General features: G+C 30.4%; 1 non-coding gene across 1 annotated transcript; it reads right to left on the bottom strand.

The window, feature by feature from the left end:
• Nucleotides 1-7158: 7158 nt before the first annotated feature.
• LOC140962212 (small nucleolar RNA R71) lies at nt 7159-7269 on the bottom strand. Its single transcript, XR_012172492.1, has one exon. It is a non-coding gene; the product is annotated as a small nucleolar RNA R71 (small nucleolar RNA).
• Nucleotides 7270-13138: the final 5869 nt, after the last annotated feature.

The raw sequence follows: 13138 nt of genomic DNA on the forward strand, positions 1-13138 counted from the left end.
TATTGTTTAATAAAACTCCGTATGAAATTTGTAATATTTATGTCAATTGAACTTACTAGAAAATTTAATAAATTAAATTTTAAAATAGGACATTTTCGATGAAGTGAGATGTATTCAAGATGAAATTTCAAAGGAAGACACCCCAAGACGATGAGGTGAAATTTTAGAAGTAATTTCTGTTTTCCTAAAGGTTTCGACAACTTGTTGTTGGGACATCGTATTCTCGCACTCAAGACGCAGAGAAAGTTTAAAAAAATTTTGTTTGGGTGTCCTGTGTTCAAAACATTCACAGGACGTTTAGAATTATATATTTGCGTTCTCAACGTTGGACTCTAAACTATTCCGGTGTTTACGCGGAGATAGTCTTTCTTGTAAATCCCTACGAACGGCTTTTCGAATTTGATCGCCTAATCAGGTTCACGATCAGAGACTATTTTCCTCGTTTGGTTTGCACTAGAAAATCCAAACAATTTTAAGTCGAGACTGAATACTCCAAATTTCCAAAATCCAAAGGCTGTGCAGCGACGGAGGGACGCGACGCTAGGAAGAATATTCACGGCCATGACTTGTCTTTTCTCAAAAGGTGGCCGAAATGTTCATCCTACTCAATCATGAATTTTGGAATTATATATTCTTATTAAATAATTAATTAAGTTAATAATTTCCATAATCATGTTTGATCCTTGATTTTCTTTCCACTTTGGCCGTGAGTTTGCTTTGCAATTGAGAAGGAATTTTGTGAATTTTTATGGAAAAAATCTCCATTGAATTATGTCATCTTATGGTATATTTATAGAGTGAGATTAGGAGTCTCTCTCCCACAAAGACTCTATATTTTCGTTACAATTAAATTCTCATATTATTAATATATAATAAATTTATCAACTTTTGATAATACATGATATATTAATACCATATATACATATATTTTATATCACCATATAAAATGTATATATATTTATTAATTAAATTAAATAACCATTATTTAATTTATATAATTAACTCATATGTTAATTTAATTCTAGACTCCTTTAGAATGTGTATGGGAATTTGTATATGTTAATAGTCACTACTACTAGTACAAGCATTTAATTAGTAAATTCTCAATTCACTAAATAAATGATTTCGAACTCATTATAATCTCAATCGACGATCCGAGAGCGCCGATGTGTCAAGGATACAAATCTTGTTCATATAATGAAAAATGAAAATTTTGAAGATCAAAATTTTCATTTACCATATTGGGCAGCTGCCAGTTTTAGTGAACTCTTTCACAAAACAGGCAGTTCCACTTCTTCATTAGCAATCTTGCTAACTTCGATTTTTTTCATCCTGTGGAATCAGCTCATAAACTCCTTTATAAAGCTCCCTGTTTGATTTTTATCAAACTATAGTTTTCAAATTCCAACTCCTTGAAATTTGACTATCTCAACGAGAATACATAATCCGATACTTCTGTGACCCTCAATGGTTCGGGGATACAGCTATGTAACGTACCGTATTTGAACTATTTAAAATTTGCGGAAAAAATAAAAATTTTCTTAAATAAATAATAATTTTCAAATTGCGATAAAAATAAACTGCTCGTCTAAAATATCTTAAATAAAAACGATTACAAACAAAGTTGCCAAAAAGGTACTCGTTTAAACATCGTGAAATAGTTTCATAAAATCAAAGTAACTAAATTAACATGGTTGAAAAAAAATTCTTGAAAACATAGGCAGTCCTCGGGTTTAGCCTCCCCGCAGTCCGAGCTGACTCACTGGTCCCCACCTCTCGCTTCCTCAAACTCGTCCTCACCTGCATCGATAAAGTCTAGTGAGTCTAAAGACTCAACATGTATAAACTGAGCATAGCAAATAATATATAATAAAATCACATGCATTTTAAAGTAGAGCGTACATACTTAAACTTGAACGTACTTACATAAACGTAGACGTACCATCGTATCGTACAACTTTTCATTAACATACTTGCATCATACATACTTGGACATACATAAACATTATCATTTTGAGTAGAGATATGTTGCAAAGCAAGTGATCCATACATAAATGCGCCTGATCAGACTAAACATGTAAGGTCCAAAATTAATACGATGTAATTCAACTGCATTCAAATCTAGGGAATATGAAAAATGAGTAATTAATTGATTTTATTGCTTAATTGATTATGTGACATGCATGAATATATGTTAAATAGGACCTAATTGTCATTATGCATAAAATTATATTTCTAAGGGATATTCAAGTTGCGATCGAGGAACGGAGACCGAGGGCTGAAAAACATAAAATATTTTTATTAAATAGTTAATTTTTAAATGTTTAAAATATGATTGATGGTTTTTCATATTTTTGAAAATAAGGAGTTTTAAAATGATTTTATACGCCGGGACGTAAATTTTATCGGTGTTGGTTTTTCAACAAAAATATGAACTTTTTGACAACACGGCTAATAAATTCACAAACTTACTTTAACAAAACTATTTTAAGATTTTAATTAAATTCTAACTAAGCACTAGGGTGCCTAATTTGGGGGCTTAATGGGCTTAAGCTTAATTAAAGAATTAATTAGTATAAAATGTGTAAAACCCTCCCCAAACCCTTACACAACACACGCCACTTTTCAGAAAAAATTCTCTCCCAATCACACCAAATACATGATACACACACCAACAATATTTGGAGGAGAAGTCGAGATTTTGCAAGGAAAAAGTTCAAGTCAAGGTCTTGCCCCGTTCTTCGCAATCGTCAACGAGAATTCGTGCGTTTAAAACGCAAAGGCACGCATAATTCTTCCTTCAAAACATCATCACACCATAATAAGTTTTTATGCATGAATTTTATGGAAAACAAGTGGTGTATTTATTTATTTTCGTTTTTACATGAATATGAACTTTTAAAGCTTGGTTGTTGTTCCAAAATCATGTTGTATGATGTTCAAGGGGCTGCCATGAGTTAGGGATTGAACCAGCATGCTTTACACGGGTTTAGAGTCTTAAGGACATGCCACACACGCTGTAAAAACCAAAAGAAACAAGCTGGTTTGAAAATCCTGTCATGTGAGCATAAGGGTTCGGGGATGGGTCTTGATGGCTCGGCTTGGTCACAGCTTGGGGTCAGGGTCTGTTAGAGTCGAGAGTAGGGTCCTAGCCATGATAGGACTCGAGTTAAGTGGGCTGGCAGGAGTCCTAGCCAACAACTACAACAATAAATGGCTATTGTGACACTTTTTTGTAGACACTTTTAATTAAATGTTGTAACAAATACTTAATAATGACACTTGTAAAAAATTAATAATGTGTAAAATAAAAAAACATATTAGATTAGTTATCCTGACATTTTTAATTGATGTCATTTTTTATATGGAGGGAAACAATTATTTCCCCCCTCCAATATTTTTCCCACCCAAATATTCCCACATTTATTTTATCTACTTTTCCCACCACTACAAGAAAATATGAATTGAACAACACTCAAAAGACAACGATTTTTATTAAAACTGTTGTGTTTTTTCTTTTAACAACGGTTTTAACAAAAGTTGAAATCGTTGTCGTAGCCTAAAAAAACCCGCTAATAGACAACGATTTTTTAAAAATCGTTGTCTTTGATGTGTCTATGACAATGGTTTTTAAAAATCGTTGTCGTTGAGCGGGTTTTTTTGGGATACGACAACGATTTTCGTAAACCGTTGTCTATATGTGTTTTTGTCAAGGGTAAAAGACAATGGTTTGTTTAAACCGTTGTCTTTGAGCTGGTTTTTTTAGGATTATGACAACAATTTTTGTAAACCGTTGTCTTTTCTTATTGTTTTATATGTTGTCTTTGAGTTTTTTTTAAAAAATTTATAGTTAATATTAAATTTTGAAGATCATATACACACACATACATATTACTCATTTATAAATAAAAGATAAACGAAAAAGAAAAAGAAAGAAAACCCAACTCGCCCTCTTCCCCTCCAAAGTCTCAAGCCGCCACTGCTTCTCACCCCCAAGTATTCGAAGAGGCCATCGGAGGATGTGAAATCGGAAGGCTAGCCAATTGAGGTAGCATTTAAGGTGATCGGTGTAGGAGCAAGTTTTGGTATTTTGACTTCATTACTGGTAGCCATGTTGGGGCAAGCGCGGTACATGTGCGTAATTGAACGAACCTGCATCGCGCCATCTTTGTTCGCTCAGATTCACCCTGGTACCTCTGTACCGGTCAATGCCTCTGCTTTTCTAGGTATGCCACTCCCACTCTCATCTCTAAGTCGATCTATCTTTCCCGTTTCTTCTATAATTAATTACCCTTCTATTTGGGTTACACAAGTAAGCACTTGGTGTTGATGAGTGGAATTTGAACTAAAGTCTTTAGAATTGATTTGCGTCATAATTATAGATGTTTGACATTCACATATATAAGGCGCAGCTTGACTAAATATTATATAAATAAAAGCATAGATCACAAAATAATGAAAATAAAAATTCAAAATTCAACATTTTTTTGGCAAGAGTAATGAAACTTAAAATTAATAATTTATTATATGTTAAAACCTATATTTTAAAATTTAAGTTTCATTAAAATTATAAAATTATGTTATTTTAGTATTGTGTGTTTATATTTAAATGTCTTACTAAATATGTTTTATTTTCAGGTTTTCTACGTGTTGGTAAAATAATGATAACTCAAGCTAGAAAATTCAAATGGAGGTGATTCAAATATTTTTGGAATCCTTGAGAAATTATCTACAACTTTGCAGAAGACATGATTGCCTAAAAAGTTGGTTAAGATGATCAAATTGTGAAAATATCAAAAGGAGGACAAATTTACTTTCACCATGACCAGCATATAGTAAAAAAATCATAACTATTTCAATATTTAACCAAATGAGGTGAACCAAGTGGCCAAATTCATCTACAGACAATTCCCCACATGTTTGCTGTTTTGAGCTGAGTCAAATTCGGTGATTAAAGTCGTGGAACAAAGCATTGAAAGAAGGGGCATGGAATTGAAGTTGGAGGAGACAAAGACTACTATTACAACTACATTGCATTAATAGAATTTTTGACCCTTTCTCTCATTTGGCCTATAAATAGAGGCCTTGTGCTAGCTTGAGAATCATTCTATCTCATTGTAAAATATAGTGTGAGTGTGTATAAAAGTTCTAAGTTCCAATATATTTTTCATTTTCCAAATTATGAGTGATGTTTTTAGTGTTGATCAAAAGTAAGTTCATGGAAAGCTAAATCTATTATGTCAAGGTGAAGAGGATGAATTCTTGGTGAAGTAAGATTGTTTATATTTTGTATATTCTTTCTTTATTTCTTTTCATTTTGCTAATTTCTTTTTATTGTAGGTATAAAAATGAATTATTTGTTGTTATCAATTTACATCAAATGCTTGATACCATTGAAGTGGTTATCTTGATTTGTTGTTTAATTTTGATACAATAAATATTTCATCAATTATTATTGTTATATTATACATATATATATATATATATATATATATAATTATATCATATATTTCATTTAGACGATAGCGTGGCTCTGCCGGTTGTTCTAAATGAAATATTATGATATCTAACAATCTAACATTTACTTTATCGCAACTAACTTTTACTTTCCGCATCTAACATTTACTTTATCGCAACTAACTTTTACTTTCCGCATCTAACATTTACTTTATCGCAACTAACTTTTACTTTCCGCATCTAACATTTACTTTATCGCAACTAACTTTTACTTTCCGCATCTAACATTTACTTTATCGCAACTAACTTTTACTTTCCGCATCTAACATTTACTTTATCGCAACTAACTTTTACTTTCCGCATCTAACATTTACTTTATCGCAACTAACTTTTACTTTCCGCATCTAACATTTACTTTATCGCAACTAACTTTTACTTTCCGCATCTAACATTTACTTTATCGCAACTAACTTTTACTTTCCGCATCTAACATTTACTTTATCGCAACTAACTTTTACTTTCCGCATCTAACATTTACTTTATCGCAACTAACTTTTACTTTCCGCATCTAACATTTACTTTATCGCAACTAACTTTTACTTTCCGCATCTAACATTTACTTTATCGCAACTAACTTTTACTTTCCCGCAACTAACTTATTAAATCATATATTTCATTTAGGCAATAGCGTGGCTCTGCCGGTTGTTCTAAATGAAATATAATGATTTAATTTAACATTTATTTTATGCAGTTATATATTTATATAGTTATATATATAATCATAGGTACCATATATAAAATATCGGTGAATTCGGTATTTTCTATAGTGGGAACTATATTATATTAGGTGTGTGTTTAAATATTTAATTTTCTTGGAACCATTATTTATGGTGGTTTCCTTTGTTTTACTTTTAGTTAAACAATATTGCATAAACCAAGAATAAATCCTCGAGCCTTGACAAAATTTATAATTTGTAAACTTCGTTCTTGCATTTGGTAATCTATAAATTAATAAATTTAAACTTAAAATAACCTCTCTGTGGATCGATCTCGTACTTACGAAATATATTACTTGCAGACAACCTACACTTGGGTGAATTATAATTTAAGTAGTAGCAAGTTTTTGGCGCCGTTGCCGGGGAGGTATAAATTAAGTTTATATTTGTTAATTATGTTTTATTTATAAGTATTTTGTTGTTTTTTTTGTATGAGTATTTGGAGTCGAAAAAAAAGTGGTAGACTTATTCGAGTATCTGAAAATAATTTAAACATGGATGATAATTCAAATAATCAAGATAATGATAACAATAATAACAATAATAATAATAATAATCAAGAACATGATCAATTAAGAACACTTAGGCACCATATGAACCCTATTAGAACTAGTGCCCCATCTTGTTTAGTTTTTCCTCCTGATGCATCTAATTTCAACTTTAAACCTCAAATTATTCAACTTTTACCAAATTTTCATGGCTTAGATTCTGAAAATCCATATTTACATCTAAGAGAATTTGAGGAAGTTTGTAACACTTATAATGATCAAAATTGTAGCATGGATATAGTTCGATTAAAGCTTTTCCCTTTTTCTTTAAAAGATAAAGCTAAAACATGGCTACAAAATTTGAGATCAAGTTCAATAAGATCATGGGAAGAAATGCAACAACAATTTCTCAAAAAGTTTTTTCCTTCCCATAGAACAAACTCTTTTAAAAGACAAATTACTACTTTTTCTCAAAAACAAGGAGAAACATTTTATCAATGTTGGGATAGATATAAAGAATTACTTAATACATGCCCACATCATGGTTTTGAAACATGGAGAATAGTTTCTCACTTTTATGAAGGTCTAATACCTAAAGATAGGCAAATGATAGAATTCATGTGTAATGGAACTTTTGAAGATAAAAACCCAAATGAAGCTATGGAGTATTTGGATTCATTAGCAGAAAATGCTCAAAATTGGGATAATATAGGCACAATAGAACCACCAACAACTAAAATCAATAATTCAACAAATGGGGGTGGTATCTATAATCTTAAAGATGATATAGATATTCAAGCTAAACTTGCATCTTTAGCAAGAAAAATTGAGTCATTAGAAATGAAAAAGAGTGGTCAATTAAAAAGTATTCAAGAAATTGTTTGTCATATATGTGATACACATGATCATGCTACAAAAGATTGTCCAACATTACCTTCATTTAAAGAATGTCTCCATGAACAAGCAAATTATGTTAACAATTATAAAAAACCAATACTAGATCCTTTTTCAACATCATATAATCCTGGATGGAAAAATCATCCTAATTTTAGTTGGAGGAATGATAATAATGCACAACCCTCACAACAATATTTTCAAAATAACCAAAATCATCAAGGTTATATTCCTTATGTTACACCTCCAAGAAAAAACTTTGAAGATGTAATTCATGCATTTATCCAAAAGCAAGAATCTATCAATATTCAAAACAGTCAATCTATGACTGATTTGAAAGAAACTCTTGCAAAATTTGCATCTGCACTTAATATTCATGAAAAAGGAAAATTTCCATCTCAACCTCAACCTAATCCTAAAAATCAAAATCAAGAATTAAAAAATGAAAAAATTGATCAAATAAAATCTGTTATTACCCTTAGAAGTGGTAAAATAGTTAATGATCCATATAGTAATGAAAACAAGGATCATTTAAAATCAAAGAGTAAGGATGATAATCCTGATACTTTTGAGAATGATGATACCTTAAATTCTAAAAATAATATGTTGAATGATAAATCATCTGAAATAGTAAATGAATCAAATAAACCTCCACCATTTCCTCATGCATTAACAAATCATAAAAAACAAAAAAATGATTCTGATATCTATGAAGTTTTTAAACAAGTAAAGATAAATATTCCATTATTAGATGCTATTAAACAAGTACCTTCATATGCAAAATTTTTAAAAGACTTATGTACTGTGAAGAGAAAATTGCATGTGAAGAAGAAAGCATTCTTGGCTGAACAAGTAAGTTCTATTCTTCAAAATAATTCTAGTTTAAAATATAAAGATCCTGGTTGTCCAACAATTTCATGTATTATTGGAGAAAATAAAATTAAAAAAGCTTTGTTAGATTTGGGAGCAAGTGTGAATTTACTTCCTTATTCAGTTTATGAAAAACTTAATTTAGGAGAATTAAAACCCACTTCTGTTACTCTCTTACTGGCGGATAGGTCAATCAAAATACCTAGAGGTATTGTAGAAGATGTGTTGGTTCAAGTTGATAAATTCATATATCCTGTAGATTTTATTGTTTTGGATACACAACCAATAGAAGTACATAATGAAATTCCAGTAATATTGGGACGACCATTTCTAGCAACTTCAAATGCTTTAATTAATTGTCGAAATGGAATAATGAAATTGTCTTTTGGAAATATGACTCTAGAACTTAATGTGTTCAATTTATGTAAACAACCAAGTATTAATGAAAATGAATATGATAATGAAATTGAAACAATTATGGAAGAAAATATACAAGAAGAAAACTTAAATCAACAATCTGAAGTTTTTTCAATAGAAAGTTTTGAGTCTGAAAATAATTTTAAAAAAGATGATAATACAAAACTTGAATTAAAAGTTTTACCATTCGAATTGAAATATGTATTTCTTGGTGAAAATAAAACATTTCCTGTTGTAATTTCTTCCACTCTTCTACCAAATCAAGAAGAAGATTTAATTAAATTACTTAAGAAATATAAAAATGCAATTGGATGGACTTTGAAAGATATAAAAGGTATAAATCCTTTAATTTGCACACATAAAATTCATTTGGAAGAAAATGCTAAAACATATCAACAACCACAAAGAAGGTTAAATCCACATATGAAGGAAGTTGTTAAGAATGAAGTATTAAAACTATTAGACGCTGGAATTATCTATCCAATCTCAGATAGTAAATGGGTAAGTCCAACACAAGTAGTACCTAAAAAGTCAGGCATCACTGTTATAAAAAATGAAAAGGGAGAGTTATTACAAGCTAGGATTCCATCTAGTTGGCGTATGTGTATTGATTATAGAAAATTAAATGATGCAACTAGAAAAGATCATTTCCCACTACCATTTTTAGATCAAATTCTAGAAAAAGTAGCAGGAAATTCTTATTACTGTTTTCTTGATGGGTATTCGGGGTATTATCAAATACCTATATCATTAGAAGATCAAGAAAAAACTACTTTCACTTGTCCTTTCGGAACTTTTGCATTTAAAAGAATGCCATTTGGTTTATGTAATGCTCCGGCTACTTTTCAAAGATGCATGTTAAGTATTTTCAGTGATATGATTGAAGAATTTGTAGAAGTTTTTATGGATGATATAACTGTTTTTGGAAACTCATTTGAAAATTGTCTTAAAAACCTAGAAGAAGTATTAAAACGATGTGAAGAAAAAAATCTTGTTTTAAATTGGGAAAAATGTCATTATATGGTTAAATCTGAGATTGTGTTAGGTCATGTGATATCTGAAAAAGGAATTGAAGTTGATAAAGCCAAAGTTGATGTTATTGCTAATTTAACATCACCAAAAACGGTCAAAGAAGTTCGATCATTCTTGGGTCATGCAGGTTTTTATAGAAGGTTTATAAAAAATTTCAGCATAATATCTAAACCAATTTCGAATCTTTTAACAAAAGATACACAATTTGAATGGACTCAGAAATGTGAAAATGCTTTTAAAAAAATAATTAATCTTTTAATTACATCACCTATTTTACAACCTCCAGATTGGTCTTTACCATTTGAATTAATGTGTGATGCAAGTGATTATGCTATAGGAGCTGTGTTAGGACAGAGAAAAGAAGGAAAACCGTATGCAATCTATTATGCTAGTAGAACCTTAAATAGTGCCCAAATAAATTATTCAACTACTGAAAAAGAATTACTTTCAGTAGTATTTGCATTAGATAAGTTTCGATCTTATTTAATTGGTTCTACTACTATTGTGTACACTGATCATTCTGCCGTAAAATATTTATCAAATAAACAAGATGCTAAGCCAAGATTAATACGGTGGATTTTATTGTTACAAGAATTTGATATTATAATTAAAGATAAAAAAGGAAAAGAAAATGTCGTAGCCGATCATTTATCTAGAATAATGACTGAATCATCTCATAATGAAATACCAATAAATGAAAATTTTCCAGATGATCAGTTGTTTTCTGCTACTATTATGCCCTGGTTTGCTAACATTGTAAATTTTATTGTGACAAATAAAATGCCTTCTCATTGGAATTCACAAGATAAGAATAAATTCTTGATAGAAGTTAAAAAATTTTATTGGGATGATCCTTACTTGTTTAAGTATTGTCCTGACCAAATTTTTCGACGATGCATAGCCGACAATGAAGTAAGTAATGTTATTAAATTTTGTCATTCTGAAGCATGTTGAGGTCATTTTTCATCCAATTAAACAGCTGCAAAAATCTTACAATGTGGATTTTATTGGCCCTCTTTATTCAAAGATACGCATTTATTTTGCAAATCTTGTGAAAACTGTCAGAAGATGGGATCAATTTCAAAACGAAACATGATGCCTTTAAATCCAATCATAATTATTGAAATATTCGATAGTTGGGGGATAGATTTTATGGGTCCATTTCCATTATCTTTTGGATATACGTACATTTTAGTCGCTGTTGATTATGTTTCAAAATGGATTGAAGCAATTGCATGTAGAACTAATGATCATAAAGTTGTTATAAAATTTTTAAAAGAAAATATTTTTAGTCGATTTGGAATACCTAGAGCAATAATTAGTGATGGGGGAAGTCATTTTATAAATAAATCATTTTCTTCTTTGTTAAGAAAATATGGCATTACACATAAAGTTTCTACCCCATATCATCCTCAAAGTAATGGTCAAGTTGAACTTGCAAATAGAGAAATAAAACAAATTTTAGAAAAAACAGTTAATCCAAATCGAAAAGATTGGTCTTTAAGATTAACTGATGCATTATGGGCATATAGAACTGCATTTAAGACATCATTAGGGATGTCACCATATAGGTTAGTTTTTGGTAAGCATTGTCATTTACCGGTTGAACTTGAACATAAAGCTTATTGGGCAATTAAAGCATTTAATATTAATTTAGATGATGCATCTAAATTAAGAAAATTGCAATTAAATGAACTTGAAGAATTAAGAAATGATGCATATGAAAATTCAAAGATTTATAAAGATAAAACTAAAGCCTTTCATGATAAAAATATTATGAGAAAGTCATTTGAAATTGGACAAAAAGTTTTACTTTATAATTCTCGTTTGCATTTATTTCCAGGAAAACTAAGATCGAGATGGTCAGGACCATTTATAGTTAAATTTGTTTATCCTCATGGTGCTGTTGATATTGAAAATCCTAAAAATAATGACGTGTTTAAAGTTAATGGGCAAAGACTTAAGCCTTTTATAGAAAATGAAATTCTTAATGATGATTTTATGCCTTTATATGATCCACAATAGTTGTTTGATATTTTCATTTTGTTTTTGCAGATTCTAGTTCATTTCCCGGTTAAGTGGCGGATAACGGTACTCCGTGACTATCTAAGTCGGTTTTTTCAGTTTTCCCAAAATAATTGAAATATATAATAATAATAATAATAATAATAATAATAATAATAATAATATGGATGCTTGTATTGTGAATCTTCGTAAATATTTTGCTTGTTTACCTGATAATGCGTTGAAAAAAATTTATAAAGCTAGATGTGAGCGACTGAGGTTGATGATGTCATATGACATACCGAATGATATCCGGTTGATAATTGAAGCAAAAGTCCGATTGGTTGGGGAAGCAAGTGAAATAATAATAAGACATATGCCAGGATTTGGTAAAAGCACATATGCCAAGAAGCGAAGAGCTAAACGTATATGTGGATGTCATAAATGTGCAAGGTGGACTTGTAAAGGGAAATGCAAAAATGTTGGAATGACATCGATGAATAGAGAAGATAAAATTTTATTCATTAAGAATGGTACGAGTAAAGAGCCTTTGGATAATTTTCTAGAGGTTCTTGATACGCATTCTAGTGGGTACGTGCAAAATGAACTTCTTAAACTATGGTGGCAATTTCAACATGAGGAATATCAATATGGACAGTGGAATCAGCCTTATAAAGATCCTACTGTGGTAACGCATATCTGTTTAGATAAGTAAATATATATGTACAATTTCATCTCGGGAATCTGACGTTAAAAGGCCCTGCTTGCCAATTTATAAGAAAATTGGATGAGAAGCATATCCTCGACTCATAGAAGGCGTTGAAGCCGTTACTGAACGTAAAATTAGAGGAAGATGTGAGCCACAATCACAACTACGCTGTATATATGTGTTTTAATTTATGTCATTTTTATTTTCTTTTAATAATAATAATTTCCTGTTCAAATATTGACTTTTGGCATGTTACGCTTATAAATTCATATGCTGTGATTTAACAATTGCAGAAAACATATTTCTCAACATGTCGACGTCCACGGTAAGTAAAATCAAAAATATTTGTGTATTTTGTGGATCTAGTGCAGGAAAAAATTCAATTTATGAAGAGGCAGCAGAAAAGCTTGGAATAACACTTGCTAAAAAAAAGATTCATTTGGTATATGGTGGTGGTGAAGTTGGTCTCATGGGAAAAGTTGCAAAAGCTG

The sequence above is a fragment of the Primulina huaijiensis genome, chromosome 16 (assembly GCF_012295235.1).
Source record: "Primulina huaijiensis isolate GDHJ02 chromosome 16, ASM1229523v2, whole genome shotgun sequence".
NCBI lineage: Eukaryota > Viridiplantae > Streptophyta > Magnoliopsida > Lamiales > Gesneriaceae > Primulina > Primulina huaijiensis.